The sequence below is a fragment of the Terrapene carolina genome, unplaced genomic scaffold, assembly GCF_002925995.2.
Source record: "Terrapene carolina triunguis isolate 2854851 unplaced genomic scaffold, T_m_triunguis-2.0 Scaffold84, whole genome shotgun sequence".
Lineage (NCBI taxonomy): Eukaryota > Metazoa > Chordata > Testudines > Emydidae > Terrapene > Terrapene triunguis.
Window position 1 is genome coordinate 18,731,171 of NW_020664435.1, and position 17,009 is coordinate 18,748,179.

Consider the following 17,009-nt stretch of genomic DNA (forward strand, 5'->3'; position numbering starts at 1 on the left):
CTCCCCGGCGGCCGGAGCGCCGCGCCGCCCCCCTCCAGGTGCCGCCCCAAGCACCAGCTTGGGTGCTTGGTGCCTGGAGCCGGCCCTGGCTGGCAGATGATTCTTTGAATAAGCCAGGAGCCTGTACATAAGTAAGGGGCCAGCATGCGGTTAGCTGCCCTAGCCTCCAGTGATCCATTCCATTTGGAGGCCAAATCACCTGCCGTTTCCCTGCAAAGGAGCAACCCCCTTTTCTCCAATGGAACACTCAAGAGGAAAAAAATACTTGAGTGAACATTTGTGGTTTCTCATCCCTTTACAAGAATCATCCACATAATGGAAAATCAGGATGTACCACATAAACGATCAGGGATTACTTTGCTTTTTCCTCTCTTTGGGAGTTATTTTACTAGTTACTGCAGTGGAGAGAGGATGTGTCTATCTCAGAGAAGCGATCAGGTTGGTGGTTATTATTATTCATATGGTGCATACAGTAGGTCGGCATGGTGCTTTATATGTATAAACTGAGACAGGTACTTGCCTTAAGAATCTTGCAATCTAAAATATATCGCTACACAATAAAGACAACGCTGAGGGAGGGTTTTACTTATTGAAGTAACAAAACATGGCGGGAGCAGGAAAAGCACTTAGGGGAGAATGAGTCTTTATGTATGCTTAATGTTTCATGGGCAGGAATTTGGGATTGCAATCATTTGACTTATCAGGTAATGTTAGCCACTAACCTCTTTGGTTTTAGTATGGTTAACAAATCTCCCATGGTCAGGTCTTGGGGAGGGAATGTGTAGCACTTGTATGTAGCTCAGCAATGGAGTGAGTGCTGAAAGAAGTGATTGTGAAGATGAATTTATAGTAGCAAAGTCTGGCTGTCTCATTGCAGCTTATTTTATTGAATGAGGAAAGAACCTGTCATTTGTCTTATAATCAGGGGACCACATTAGAACCCAGCATTATGATGGCATCATGGCAACTGATAATGCAGGAAAGGGGACTAAAAATAAGCAGGACTAAAAAGAGTTAGAGAAAATAATTTCAGAAGTTTCTCTCCTACTTAAAACATTTGAATCCTTAAATGTAAATGTTGAGTGTTGTGAAATGTTGTGGGGATGTGTATTAACCAATGATTTCCACTAGCATTCATGGGAGATGCATAGCTATATTTTGCTGCTTTGAAAGTACATTCCTAGATGTTTAATAACCAAAATATACAATGAGATTAATAAATTTTAGATTGTCTAAATCAACAACACAGGCAATTAACACTACCAGAGAGTCTGAAACTTCTTTTTATGTAGATTCCCATAGATAAATCCCATAAGATCAATATGCCAAATTTATTTGAATTATTCAGTTCATCACTGTTCAAGATTCACTTAACTTATTTAATGATATAAGTCACTAATCTTCCCATTTCTGGCTTTTATCTCCACTTTACCATCATGGGTCCAGTCCTACAGTACTAAATCAACTGGGTACCCATTCTTACAAACTTTTCACCTCCTGAGACCAGCACTCCAGTATCCAACATACTGTCTTCATTCTTATGTAAGAAAGTAATCTGCATGGTCAACAATTCTGTTTAGTTTTAAAAACAAGTAACAATTACATTCGGTTTTAAAGTTTTTGAAATAACATTTGGTCCTTAACATTGTATTGTTTCACATCTCTCATAAAAGAAAATGAGGTCTGACAAAAGCAATGTCCCCTCCTTAGCCTGCCTGAACTGGAACTTTAGATGCTGGAGTTATTTCAGTGGAATCAGGCTGGTTCATTGGTAGACATCTTTTAGCATGAAAACCTGTTGGTATTTCTTTTGTGTCTCTTCAGCGGATAGACAGGACTAAATTTTGAGCTGCCGACACAAAATTGCATGCGCATGTATTTCTACAGTAGAACCTCAGAGTTACGAACACCAGAGTTACGAACTGACTAGTCAACCACATGCCTCATTTGGAAACAGAAGTACACAATCAGGCAGCAGCCAAGACCAAAAAAAAGGAAGCAAATACAGTACAGTACTGTGTTAAACGTAAACTACTAAAAAAATAAATAAAGGGAAAGCAGCATTTTTCTTTTACATCGTAAAGTTTCAAAGCTGTATTAAGTCAATGTTCAGCTGTAAACTTTTGAAAGAACAACCATAACGTTTTGTTCAGAGTTATGAACATTTTAGTTACAAACAACCTCCATTCCCAAGATGTTCGTAACTCTGAGGTTCTACTGTAGTCCTAAAGCCATTTGAAGGCACATTTTAAAAACTATAACACCTGAAAGGTTCTAGAACTCCAGCCACTAAAATGCTCATCCTTGCACAAATGCAAATATTTTAATTTTTTTAAGTATGCACACAGATGTTTACATGTATGCCTGCAGGCTGTTTTGCATGTGAACCTGTGAAAACCCAGGCCGAGGGCTTGGTAAAAATGTATCACAGAATGCATTATCTACACTGTCATTTGCTACATGTATTTTGTGCACAGTATTATATATTTACTATGTGCATTTTTATAATATAGTACTATTAAAATACATTCCAGCAGTTTGACTACAGGTGCATTTTTCAAGGACAGTATAAAAGTGTCTACTATGATACAATTTATAAACTTATTGCTATATTACAGTCACATTTACAATCTGCTTGAAAAACATACTTATATAATACCACACACTGAGTGCAATTCGATTTTGATGGTAAGATTCCAACTTAACTCCCAAGTTCGGCAGATCTAGAGATGTCAGCTGGGCAGCAGAAACACTAAGAAATCCCTCCCGCTCGCAAATGCTTATTGCCTTTGTAAAGAACTGACAGCCAGAACGGTTTACAGATTTGTTGTTCAGACAACAATCAAGCCAATGTTTATTTAACCAAAAGGCAGTTCCATATCTGGGGCTATACTGTGTGTTCAGTTCATGACAATAATCTTCTTCCTAAAGTTGAGCGGCACTGTCTGAAGACCATTTATGACTTTTTCTACTGAAAAACTCACATTATCTCAATGGACAACCTGAAAGACTGTAAAGGACCAACGAGTACCCCTCCCTCATCCCATTGGGCTGTAGTTGCCATGACCCCACCTTTTCCCTGTCACTTTGGGGAGGTTAGTGGCAGCAGTGGGGCTAGCCTCATGGAGTCTGTGCATTAAGTGGAATGTAGGGAGCAGAGTGTGACCAACCTGTGCACTCAGATGAAAGTCAGCCCAAATTGTATAAGAAGCACTTCTACGATGGATACCCGTTAACTAATTTTCAGATTGCAGAAAATAATGAAGGGCAGTCCTGTGGCAACAATGTCGGGTTTTTGCCAAACCTCTTCCCTTTTTTGAGGTCTACCATCTGCAACACCCTGCACAACTCATGGAGTACAGAAGAATCTGAAAGCATAACAACAACAACAAGCACCAGTTAACCATTTCAGTCCACAGGCAGTCTTACTTAAGTCACTTTTCAGAGATAAATATGGGTAAAGAAAACACAGGATAGAATTTGGGCTCATTGTATGTAGTCCTAGAGATATTTTGCTGTAGCATGTAAGGGTTTTTCCTTTTCTGAGTTGCTGTCAAAGACCTAAATGAAGTAAATAAATAGAAAGAAAGCTGTGACAGACAATTTGTAGATGAAATGTTAAAGACTCCACTGGCTGAAACTTGCAAATCTGCTCATTTAGCTCAGTAGAAGCCTGCTCGACTGGGAAACAGACGGGCCGAGATCTAGTCCCACCAATGACCTCTCCATGAAAATTAATTAATTGGCATGTGTTATGCTTTGTTAAGGGAAGGGAGTAAGATACTTCATGAATATGAATTAAATGCTTGTTGAAGTCAAAGGTCCTCTTTTTGAATCATCTCTGTCTGCTTCTCCAATCTATGCACCCTAGAGGTACATAATGAAGTTGTAGGCAAGTAGCATATATCGTGTTTGTGAACATTAAAAGAAAAAAGCAACTATGTGCTCCATATTCCCCAAAAATATGATACAGTTAATTACTAATAGCCTCCACATTTGAACATACAGAGACAGAAAGGTCATTTGGGTCTGAATGTTAACACTGACGCAGATTCAGATCTATAAAATGAATTGGTGTTGATGTTTAGTAGAAATGATATATTGGGAACATATGTTTAGATAGCTGAAAAGTGCCACTTAGCTATAAAGAGAACCTGACATTTTAATGTCACACGATTTGATCATGTAACCTTTACTCCTGTGAGCAGCACTTACCCGCACTAGTAGTCCATTGACTTCAATGGGACTACTCCAGCATGAGAAGGTTGCAGAATTGAGCCCACAATCTTGGAAGTTTTATTTAAAAACTATAACCATACCCCATAAGGGGAAAATTCACTTAGAATGAGGAGTTAAAACTATAGCAGGGGGATGAGGAGAAAAACCTATGGAAGTGCTGAATTTCTTTGCTTTACGATTATAACTGATGAAGTCTAGAGCAGTGATAGTTCCACAACTCGGGTGGATGCCATAAAAACGTTTGAAAAGTAACTGAGGAAGTACTGAAACAAAAAGTTATACAATCAGTTTAAAAAAAAAAGTTCAAATGTGTCAAAATAGTCTTAGTAGACAAAAAAGCAAAGGAGAAAAAGAGCAGAAGTAAATTAATCTTCCCGAAGTACATTACATAAGGGGAAATGCTTGGTAGTCGTTATTTGCGGTAACAACTCAAGACAAATGAGTAGCTGGTGCGTTAGTTCTGATGAAGGACATGTGAGAAAGACAATGGCTTTCCATTTTTAAGTTAATCAGCACCCAAGTGATGTATTTCTGAAAAATAATAAAATGGATTAATCAGGAGCTCAGGGAAAGAAGAGGGCAGACATTTTATTTCCACCACGTGTGGATGAAATATACATAACATAATAAAGGGCTGCTGTCGACTATCTGCAGGAAGAGCACCTGGAAGATTAAAGCTGTGGACATAACATTAACAAAGTACAGACCACACTGAATTAATGAGCACTGGAGATAGACATTCAGTAGAGTCTTAATTTATTTTCCTTTTCTAGCTCATCCTTTAAGAAAATGACAGTGTCTTCTTATCGATTTTACACTCAGAGATCAATCAGAATTGCCCTGACTCAGACAAAATTTACAGCACTCCCTGACACTGCCTGGAGCATCTGGGCCTAAACAGACATTACAAGGAAGCAATAGATCATGTTTGTATGTAGAGCTTGACATGCTTAAAAATAAGCTAATCTGTAGTGGAATTTCCTTCTTTTTGACAAGTTGCTCTGCCCAGCTCTTCGACCCCTTGTTATGAATTTCTCTCCCAGTTCTACTATTAATTATAACATGCGTATACGATTCATGTATTTAGGCCCTGAGGGAGGTCATCTGCTCTGCAGTTTTAGATAAAATATAAACTAACAGATCACTCCTACTTAAACAATGTGAAATGTCACTCTGAAGCACTCCATAAAAAAGCTAGAGGTGTTCCGTCAAGAGCTATGATCAATTCTGACAACCCAACAATATCAGAGCTAAATGATGGGCCTGTACATTCCTAAACAGCCCTCTGTGGAAATTGCTGTATCCGGAAGCTCTTTTGTGCAAGTAACTAGATGTATTAAATGCAATAATTACAGAAAAGACACTGTGACGCTTAGGCAGTTGTTGGCTAAGCTGACTTGTTTCCACACTACCATTTATCTTGTAACTGGGGATTGCTTCTGCACTGACTTATACACTTGAGAGATAGGATATGGCTCTTCTACATTAAAGACCTCAAGAGTTTCCAGTTCTCATGTGCCAGCAAAAGAAGATTATTTGTGAAATATTTGCTGAATCCCTCTTGAAGGCAAAATTTCAAGACTGGGGGTTAAAAAGAACTGACTCTACTAAAACTGGGCTACATAAAATAAAGCATTTAATAAAGTTTTGCTATTTAACTCCCTCAGGGAGTGCCAGTGTGGTCACTTAAGTGACTAAATCAAGGCCTATTGGGGCCCGGAAATACAATAGATAGGGAACACTCAATGACACACTTTTCTAGTCTTCCTCACATTTGATCAGCCTACAAGACATTAGGAGCCCAATCTTCCTAGGTGCTATGAGTTTTCTGTGTAGCACAGAGTGCACTCAACTCCCTTTGCTTTCAGTAGACGTTGCGGGTGAACAGCCTATCCCAGGATCAGATCTAAAGCTGTGCTGTAGTGGGGCTGGGATGGCACCAGAACAACATACCACAATTTTTGCCACATGAAGGACACCATTTTGAGAACAAAATGGCAACCTCCACACTGTGTGACCCAGGAAGGCCACACTACATGGAGGACACCATTTGGTAGAGCAAAATGGCACAGTGTGCATGCGAGGCCAGGCTGGCAGGGCTGTTCCCATGCTGGCAGGGGCATTCTGGTAGCTGCCCATTCAGGACTACACCTGATCATTTACACTCAGTCTTTATACTGTGCATCGATACTCTGGAAAATCCTTATGATAAAATTCCTATCTGACTCATACCCCATCATAAAACTTTTTCTAGTGAAACAATCCAGGTGCTCCATACACTGGATGACAGATCAGGAACTATAAATATCTGTACCCTGTAGAGAGGCAGATTTTCACATCAGACAACTGGCAAATAGCTGGCATGCCTGACAAATCATGTTGATTTCTTGCCTAGAAGGGGATTTATTTTTTTGCACAATACACTTGACCACAACTTCCTTTAGCAAAGCCTTTGGCTTCGTTTTCGTAAGCTAAAAAGGTGCGTTTTTGAATCAAGTTAGGTGAACTTGACTGAACCTGCCCCCTTGACAGCCCTGTAGGAAGAGTTTAGCACCTTTAAAATTGTTTGAGCTGGTCTTGCAATAGCCCTGGGGTGTTAAGGAGGGGTTTTCAATCAAGTTAAGCTAACTCGATTGAAACACACACCTTTTTTGCCCATGTAGACAGGGCTGTTGATATCTTGCAAATTCTTAAAGTAGGAGGTTCTGTTTAATTCCTCAGTCTAAACACTTCCTTTGGTGGAAATGGAATTTGTTGTTTTGGGACTTATCCTGAGACAAGAACAAAAACAGTTGACACAGAGAAGGTGGAAAGGCACAACAGAAACACAAACACCCTAGCAGTCTGGATTCTGAAATGTACAAAATATGACGACATGCAGTATAAGAAATAGAACATGATTTATTTATGGCACCCCAGTATGTGTCTTGCCCTCAAGTAATCTGGCAATAAATTACTGTGGTTTCAAAAAACAAAGCTAACAGCAGTGATTTATTTTACCTTTTCTGTTTTCCCCTTATTTCTGATTGTCTGGCACAACAGGACCTACCCTAAAGAAATTAGAAAGATATAATCTTCTGCAGGGGGGAATCTTGCACTTGCTTTTCCTAGAGAAGTCTCTCTCCACTGCAGAATGATTCTAGCATCCCAGTCCCCTGGTTCTCCTAGACCCCTGGATCCCCTTCCTTATTTGGCAGTCCCATGCTATTCAGCATTTGGCTGGCCTCAACAGATGCCTGGGAAGAAATTACTACAACTCTCAGGCAATCACCAAGACAAGCTTCAGATTCAATCAATTTTTTTTAAAAACTTGTTTAACAACTATACAGACATTTATCATGATCCATGTGTAACTTTACATGAAGTACCCTAAAAATCTACATTAGGTCCAGCTGTGCCTTCAAAGACTACTCAAACTCCCATTAAAGTCAAGGGCTCAGTTTTAAACAAACAACATAATTACCAGGTAACTCAGCTAACAAAATTTGGTTTACGATAAGATTTTCAGATATGACTAATGATTTGGGGTACCCCAGTTTCTGGATGCCCAACTTGAGATGTCTTCAGGGGGCCTTATTATCAGAAAGTGTTGAACATCCACCCTCGGAAAGTCAGGCCCATTGAAGTTACCTCAAAATTAGGGAGGAAGAACAATGCAGTGGTTAGGAGTATTAGCCTAAGACTCAGGAGATCTGAGCTCTCTGCTCTGCTACAGACTTCCTGTATGGCTATGGGCAAATCACTTAGGCCTGGTCTACACCTAAAAATTGTGAAAAATTTTGCGCCCTGTGCGACATAGGTCAATGTAACTCCTGCTGTAGACACAGCTAGGTTGATGGAAGAATTCTTCCGTAGACCTAGCTATCGCCTCTTGGAGCAGTGGGTTACCTACATGAACAGAAAACCCCCTTCAGCCGATGTAGGAAGCATCTATGCTACAGCACCATAGCTGGGACACAATAGCTGCTGTAGAGTAAACATACCTTTAGTTTCTCCAGGCCTCAGTGTTCAACCCATAAAATGGTGATAATAGTACTTCCCTACCTCACAGGTGTGTTGTGAGGATAAATACATTAAAGATTTTGAGTTGCTCAAATTATACAATAGTGTGGGCCATGTAGAGGTACCATAGATAGAGTAAAAACTCATGAACATTCTAAGATTCCCCCAAAGTCCTGATTCAGCTGCATTATCTGCAACAGCAAAACAAACACAAATCAACTTTGTTGTCAAGTTCTGAAGGTGGAAACATCTGTTTCAAAGCCAGTTGTAATTTTTATAACAATAATTTGCATTTATACTGACAATCCCATTCTAAACACCAGACAACATTCTTCATAAAGATTTAAAGCTAGGCTCATTTAAAGCAAGAAACAATATTGTCCTCTTTTAAATTTAATAGATATAATCGGATGTTCTGTATTTGATATTATTTCCTTTAACATCTTTCAAGCTTACATGAATTTTCCAATGTAAAAATCTTTGTACTATCAACTATATAGGCTAAACCTCATGGAAAAACCCCATGAAATGTAATAGGAAGAGGCCAATAGGATTCTCTAGAGAATATTCTAAAGTCCTATGAAATTTAGGATACTCTTTCAATAGAATTTTTTAAACCAACAAAACTATGGAATTTATAGCTAGGATACAATTAAATTCTATATGTTGGTGTAAAATTATCTAGAAAGGTTATCACTCAATTGAATGTGTAGGGCTTTTCAATAAGGGAATAATTAAATAGTTGCTGCTACCTAGTATAAAACTAATTCAACTTCCAATCTACACAAAGCAAGTTTCTAGGCCAGATTCACTAGTGCGAGTGGAGGAAGTTGCAGATTATACCTCCTTGTATAGACCCCTGCATCCTGGGAGATTCACGCTGACGAAGGACAGCTGGTATTGCTGTTGGCACACTCTCTTGGGGTTTCTACCATGAAGGCAGGCAATAGTTTTAGTTTTCAACCAGGAGTTACAGCAGCTGTATTGGCAAGAGGAAATACACCAACCACGCACAGTTCCCAGCCAACCCTCTTCTCACCCCATGACTCTGGCCAGCCATCTGAATGGTTGTAAATATGTACATATTTCTGCCCTTGCACTGCACAACACATGCAGTATCTCTCTCTCACACACACACACACACACACCTTTTCTTCAGCTTCTTCATAGACATGAGAATTGACTTTAGAACATAACTTAACAGATTTTACCTCAAGCCTAGTGAACATGTGCTGGAATATTTTGAAAGCTAAATCAATTGTCACTCATCCTACAGGAAATCTTAAACATCCTATTGGTACAGAACCAGAGATGGAAGCATGTTTTCCTGCAAGATGTCACCATTCCAGGAAGGGTGATGTAACTCACACAATGCTGTTTATGGTATCACTACACAATTTTGGTTTCTCTGTGTGATGGGAAACTGAATTTTTAATTATTGGAACTCATGGGAAATACAAAGAAAAAAATCTCTCATGGCACAGGTGAGCACAGATGTGGAACTGCAGATAACTATAGTGTGCAAAATGTACATACCTCAGATGATACCCCTAAAATTATAACAGAGTGAAAGCTTGCAAAATTCTGGCCCTTCCCATCTCAACTAGAATTTCAAATGTCTGTATCTACATAGATTAAAACTCTCTTGATTGTAAGTGCAATACTAAATTTAATAAGCAAGTTATATGTGGCAATGTTCTTATGGAAAGAATTAAAAGAGATGGGGTAGAGGGAAGAAGGGGTCATTCCCCAAGGATCCATGGACAGGTCTCCTCCTACCCATGTAGAAAAGGGGATAGCTACCTTTGCAGGACGATCCCTCTTGTCTATGATCACACAGGACCCTTTGAATGTCCAGAGACCTGCATGTTGGAGGGATGAACGTGGAGAACTGTGGGCAGAGGCGTATCATCCCTCACAGGGAATATTCAGTAAAGTTAATACAGCCTGGAGCAAGGAGGCCTCAACTCACCAATCTTCTAGTTAACAGTCAAACATGCTAAGCACTTGTGCTACCCAGATGACTAACCAATTACATCACAGAGATCAGCATCAATACTCCCATTAAACTTCAGTAGGAAATTCATGTGGTCTATGAGGTAGCTTTTCAGTATTAAAGTAATCTGAAAATTCCCTTTAGTAACCAGATAGGGAGAGTCTAATATTCAAAGGAAATCACAGTATCCTAACAAAGTGGCCCTTTACTCTAGTCATTTGACCTCCTAGAATCCCTTTGGTAAAGTGCTATATAATTGATTAAGCTACAGTTAGTATAAATTGATTGAGATGATTAATTTAATTTTCCCAGGGCCTTAGGGCATATGCAAGCAAAGGTACAGTCAATCTATAAAACCACAGTACAGCTATGTAAAGAAATTAAAAAGTGTATTACTGGACTCACTAGAAGTAAGTAAAGAGCTCCTGTGTATAAAGATATTGTATATCCTACAGGTCCTTTACTTTCAGTTGCTAAGCCGCATGTGGTACGCCTCTCTGTAAGAGGTTATGGATAAACACTTATTAAGATATGTCAATATCTGAGTAAAGTTGGAAACAGATTGAATCCCTAATGAATTTCAGAAAAAAAAATCCTATAAGAAGGGTTCATGCTGTGAGAGTTTAACTCCTTTGAAGTATGAGCAACAGCGAATAAAATACAATTTGCCAAGTCACTCTTTGCAGGCTGCCCAAGGAAAATATGTCAGCATGAATACTGAGCTACTAATCTAGGAGCATAGCACAATATGTGTCTAACACACTGGGGCCCCAGTCTGGCTGGGGCCCCTAGATGCTACTGCAATGTAGATATAAAACCAATAATAATATTCTGGGAAGCCAGTGGATAGCAAGTGATACAGTCCAATCCAATTATAGATACTTATAACATTCGAACCACACTTTGGGTCTCCCAAAGTGTGTCCAATTTATGCATTTAAAGAGCTGGATGAATTTCTGCATCAAATTTTGACTGAGCTGGCACGACACTTTCCCTTTAAGAGGGTGATTCTGTAGCTCTGCGTGAAGGTAGTGTTTGTGATATGAAAGGTCCCCAGAGGGGTTGTGGTCTGACTATAAGAAAATAACATTAGCCAAAGGGGGAAAAAACCTGCACTAAATTGTAGGATACCACCCCCAAAAAGGCAGAGATCTGTGAGCCCAGATTAATGCCAACCCTAGCTGGAGCAGCTTGTGTTCATTGCCACAAGTACAGACTTTATTATTAATTAATTGCTAGCCCGTTGAAAAAAAAATATAAAGATATAGATGGACAGAAGGGAACTGTCTGATTTACCTGTGCTTTGTAAATCTATTCACCTGCCAAGCCACACAATAGTCACCATTTATACATCCGCCTGAAAATGTAACACACAGAGAGATTTGGCGATTTTAAAGGCAGAAAGGACCATTACAACCATCTATTCTGACCTCCTGCATAGCACATAACATAGAATTTCATCCGGTAATTAACTGCCTGAAGCAGTTCCTGTCTTTGGACATCTTACTGTTTTATTGCAACTGACATGAAGTCTGCGACATCACGAGCACCTTCCATTATGGCCCAAGACACAGACAAATGTTTTTCTTGTCAAAGATTTCTGATTTTGTTCAATCATAACAAAGGAAAAAATAGGAAACTATGGAGGAAAATAAAGAGATTAGAAGTAGAAGTAGGTTAGGTTTAACACATAAATCGGGGGGGGGGGGGAAGGCCCCCCAGAATTGAAAGCGAGCAATGGTTAAATTTTGAAAGAGGAAAAACAATTGCTAGCCAACTAATAATAAAAGCATGCACAGTATCTCTACACCAATCCATGATTTTGTATTTGCAACTGTGAAGAACATAGTAAGAATTTAAAGGAAAACTAGGGGAAACAGAACAGGATGTTAAAAATAGAAGGCAAATGTATGCAACAAGTAGCAGTTCCAAAATGGCCACTTTACAGCTACAGCTGCAGGTCTTTTCCAGATTTAAAGGACCAGTCCTCAAAAAGACATGCTGAGAAAATGTTCCTATAAGAGGAACATTCATACTGAAGAGTCAGCAGGACACAGAAGGTTCTCCTGTGAGAGGGGCTGCTTCTGTGTCATGTTTTAATCACATATCATACTATATCCCCTTTAAACCTCTTGCCCTGACATCCTCCCTCTAATCCTTTATCATGCCTCACACACTTTGGCATGCACAGTGAATAAACAAAAATACACTGATAAATCTGTAATAAAAAGGATACTATACGTCTGTCATCAGTGTTTCCTTCACCCTGGACTGTGAAGATGGCACAGCACTCTCTCAAACAAGCCCTTTAGCTATTACTAAAGTGCCCCTAATGCATCATGGAACATGAAACAATGCATTCAGATGTTACAGTCTTTGTGAACTGGTCTGCTGTGTTTCTGACTGCTTGTTAGGATTGCATGATAGGCGATATATGATGGGTGCCCTAGTGCTGAGAAACAATTACAGATCTGGAGAAAATTTGGGCATAGAACAGTCACAAATAATCAGGCCAGGGGGATTCTGAGGAGTAATGGCTTGTCTGCACATGGAAGTTAATCTGTCATAAAGTAGGGTATGAATTTAAAGCTGATTAACTAATCTTGATTAACTCCATGAGTGCATGCTATTAGTTCAGAATAAAACGGAATTACTCCAAATGGATTAATTTAAATCAGAAAAAGGCACTCTTGTTCTGGAATAAGAGCGTCCACCCATGGAGTTAATCTGGAATAGCTATTCCGGAATAACTCCTGTGTAGACAAGCCCTAAATGGATTATCTGGGCAGTTATACAATGTATTGTTTTGATACAGTGAGCTTGTTAATATTTGGCCCACACTCTTAGGAGGCATTGCGTGAAATTGTATCATAGGATAAGAAAACAAAATCATCAAGAAATAAACATGCTTTACTTGGTTTCCCCTCCCCCCATAATATCCTGGTTGTTTAGCTTGCCGAGGGACAAGAGACAACCTCCCCTCCTTCCCTGTCCCTTCCAGTGGGAGCATCTGCAGCCTGGATGGCCCCAGCCAGTAGGGCTCCGTGTGGGCAAAAGAACACACAGAACAGCTTGCCGGACTGGGACCTTTGTTTTCTCTGTCTTTGCCTTTTACCTTCCTCCATTTCAAATGATGGAAGGACTTTTAGATCTATGTGAATGGGCTAATGAAACATGGCTCAGTAGAGAAAATGAACTGGAGAGAAACAAAGGAGTTTCTTTTACAGCTGCAGAGATCCATTTCTTCTTGTTTTATTTGTGATTCTGCAAGACACTCCAGTTATCTTGTGGTGCAGATTCTTAATGGGAGCATGGTTTTGATTTTGTATGAAAAATATTTGTACAGTTTTAAAGAATTACAACAATTGTTCATTTTTAAGTTATTGTTGTTCCAGTGGTGCAGAAACAGGATCTGTAATTATCTATAAGTACATTATTTTAGTCTGCTAAACAAATCAACTCTATATCTCTACCATATGCTTTCTGACTGCTGAAATATGGAGTTTATGTAGGGTCTCAACATAGAAATGTGAACAATTGTGGTGCCCATCAGACTGAAAATAAGGTAGGAATGTAATTATATACCAGAAATTGATACCATAAGAAAAAGTCATAGCAGGCTAATGTGATAAGGTACTGTAACATCAGATGAGTAGGAGTACTAACATTTCTGTATTAAATTGGTATTAGTAGCATATTAGGCTAACATGATATGACAAAAAAATTGCAAACAAAATACTATAATTTAGTCTAGGGCATAAATGTGAGGGGAAAAAAAACCAAATATTGTCACAGAGAAACACCCTCTTTTCATTTAAAGGAACAAGTGGGAATTCTGTGATAGAATTTGCTGTTGTGTCACATTGATAAGGTTCAGAAGAGAATACATACTGCTATTTGAATTGTATGTTTGTACAAATAATATCTTACACTGATATGTCATTTTTCATTCCAAGGGATCTCAAATAACTTCACAAACATAAAGCTATATACAAAGCAGTGCCTTGGTGCTGTAAACATGTATCTTTACACACAAGTACCCTCATATTTGTGTTATCCTCCAATCTCAAAAGACTTCTTTTTTTGCAGTCCTTACTTTGTTTTGTTCAATAGAAATTTTGTCTGAGTAAGGATGGGATGATCAGACCTTAATCAGTGATTACCCTCATAAATGCCCCCCTTTACCTTTGATAACTAAGTTCCTGATCCTGCAAGTTAGACTTGAAATCAGTGGGGATCTGCAGAGGCATCTGCGTGCATGGAGTAACTCATAGGACTGGTATAACTACATCAATGCAGCATTCATAGTATTCACTATGCTCCTAGGGATATGCAGAGGACAACAGTGGTGAATACTTCTGTAACATTATTTACTTACGAAAGCACCTAGAAACAGTAGTTTCTCTTAAAAACTTTTCAGAGATTCACTTCACCCATACTCAACTTGAACTTTCCAGCGAATATGCAAGGATCACTCGTTTATCGCATTTACCTTGCCTGGGCAAGTGAGCTTCCAGCTGTTGTAAACTAAACTGCAAGTTCAGTTCAAAACCCCTTTAATAAACAGAAAACCAGAGTCTGTGCTGCCCAACTTCTGTACTTCCTCATACATTTCAGCTGCCTTTAAAAAATTCATGCTTAAAAATGTGTTGGAATAGTGTTAGGTCTTCATATATAAACTCATCAGTGCCTAATGATTTTTTTCCATGTGAAATAATAGTTGAAAAGGAGAGAGTATATATTTTTGCTTCTCTGAATATACTTGACCCTGCCAGCAGGTAGGGGATCTTGGGGGACAACTACTGCACTGGTGGGGTGTAAAATAAACTTTATTAAGAAAATGCAAAAACAGGGAAAACTTAATAGTGAGGGGTATGGGGTTTGTTAAGGTAGACAATTGGGGAGGGGTTTCTTTTAGTAAATAGGATAGGGGGTTTCAATAGTGGGGTACAGTACAGTGGGGTACAATACAGTTGGTAACCAATTAACACTGAAGTATAAATGTAACAGGTAGCTAACAATTTCTATGTAAAGGGTGTGTCACAGCAGCATATAACCAACTAACAGTTATGGGTAAAATGTGTTAACTAACCAACAACTCTAGGTAAAAATGTGTCACAGTGGTGTAAATGTAAAATGTGAGGTGTGTTAGAGAGAAAAGGGGTAACCAATGGGGTTTTATGCTAGACTTCAGTAATACAATTGAGGTTTGGCAGCAGTGGGAGCGGGGTGAGCACGTTGGGGAAGGGATTAAAAGAGAGAGAGAGAGGAAGAAAGAGAGCAGACAGGCTGCAAGTTTAAACAGCAGAGGGACAATTATACAGAACACAGCAAAATCTTATCTATGATTTAACTTAACCAAGACTACACAAATTAGCAAGTAACAAAACACAATGCAACAATTCTTTAAGCCTAATTTACAGAGTACAATGCAAGCAATTTTCTAAACCTAACTTAACCACAACTATGCAAAATGAAATTACAATTTATCTAGACTAAAGGCTAAACCTAACCTAATGGGTGCACCTTATATTAGGGGTAGTTCCAGAGGGCAGAGTGGTGTGTGCCCAGGATACAGCTTCAAGAGGGGGGGGGTTTAACTAGTGGTGGCTGCAAGCAGGCTTATTTCTAGCAGCAAAGGCGCCGCAGAGCTGGAAGCAGATTACAGATACAGACCAAGGAGTTAGCTTGGGTCTGCCTGTTGGGGAAAGGAAGCCAGCAGCCAGAACAAGGGGAGTGTGCAAGAGGTTTTTCCTTACCAATCCCCAAAGCAGCAGCAGGAACAGCAGTTTCAGCATCAGAGGACGCAGAGAGGACTCGATTCGCTTACAATAATCAGGAGATCTCCAGGCACAAATTCGTTGTTCGTGGGAGGGGAGTTTAAAACGGGGGTACACTCAAAAACAAATGAGAGCGGGGAGAGGGCCCCCCAAAGACCCCTAGCTGATCAGACCAGGTGGCAAAGCAAGGACCTTCTCCGGGGGTCTGATCAGAAAATGTCTGGTTTTAAAGGCAAACTCAGGCAGTTTCCTGCCAGTAACTCTGATTGGCTCCTCTTGATACAGGGGAGGAGAGAAGGCAGGGAAAGGTTGCAGGTAAGCATAGGCATGCCTGGGCATGTTCTGAGCCACAGGTATGACTCTCATGCTTAGCTATGTGGCCACTTTAGGTCTTGCATACCTGGGCAGAGCACTCTACACCGAGCTGGGTCCGAACAAAGAAGCTAGACAAAGGAGCGAAAAAGCCCCCAGCTCCCTGAGCAGAGCAATGGCTCCAGTCAGTCTGCATAAGCCATTTCCATGAGCAGGGCCAGGCTGTGACTTTGGTCAATTCCATGGCGGGGGGGGGGGGGGGGGAGGGGGGGGCCCCCAGGGGAAAAGAAAAAGGAGGGGGGGGGAAAGGAATCCAGCAGGGGGACAGCTGTAACAGACAATACTATACTGTTCCACTAAACTTTACTGTGTTCCTCCACTATGTGGATCAATGGCAACATTCCAGGCCCTAAATTTGCAAGTTAGGGCTTGTCTACACAGGCAGATCCAGAAAAGTTAATCTGAATAATTTCCGAAGTGAATTTTGATAAACCAAACTGAGGCAACTCTAATTCTGAATAAGTGTGTCTACACGGGGAGATGTGTGGTTTAATTTATCCAGTTTTAAAATTAATGCAAATAGACAAATCCTTAATCTGTGAAAGATGTAATCCTGGTTTACTTTTTCTACATGTTGTGTAATATAATCTGTGAGAAGACTGAGTACAACAGCAATTACA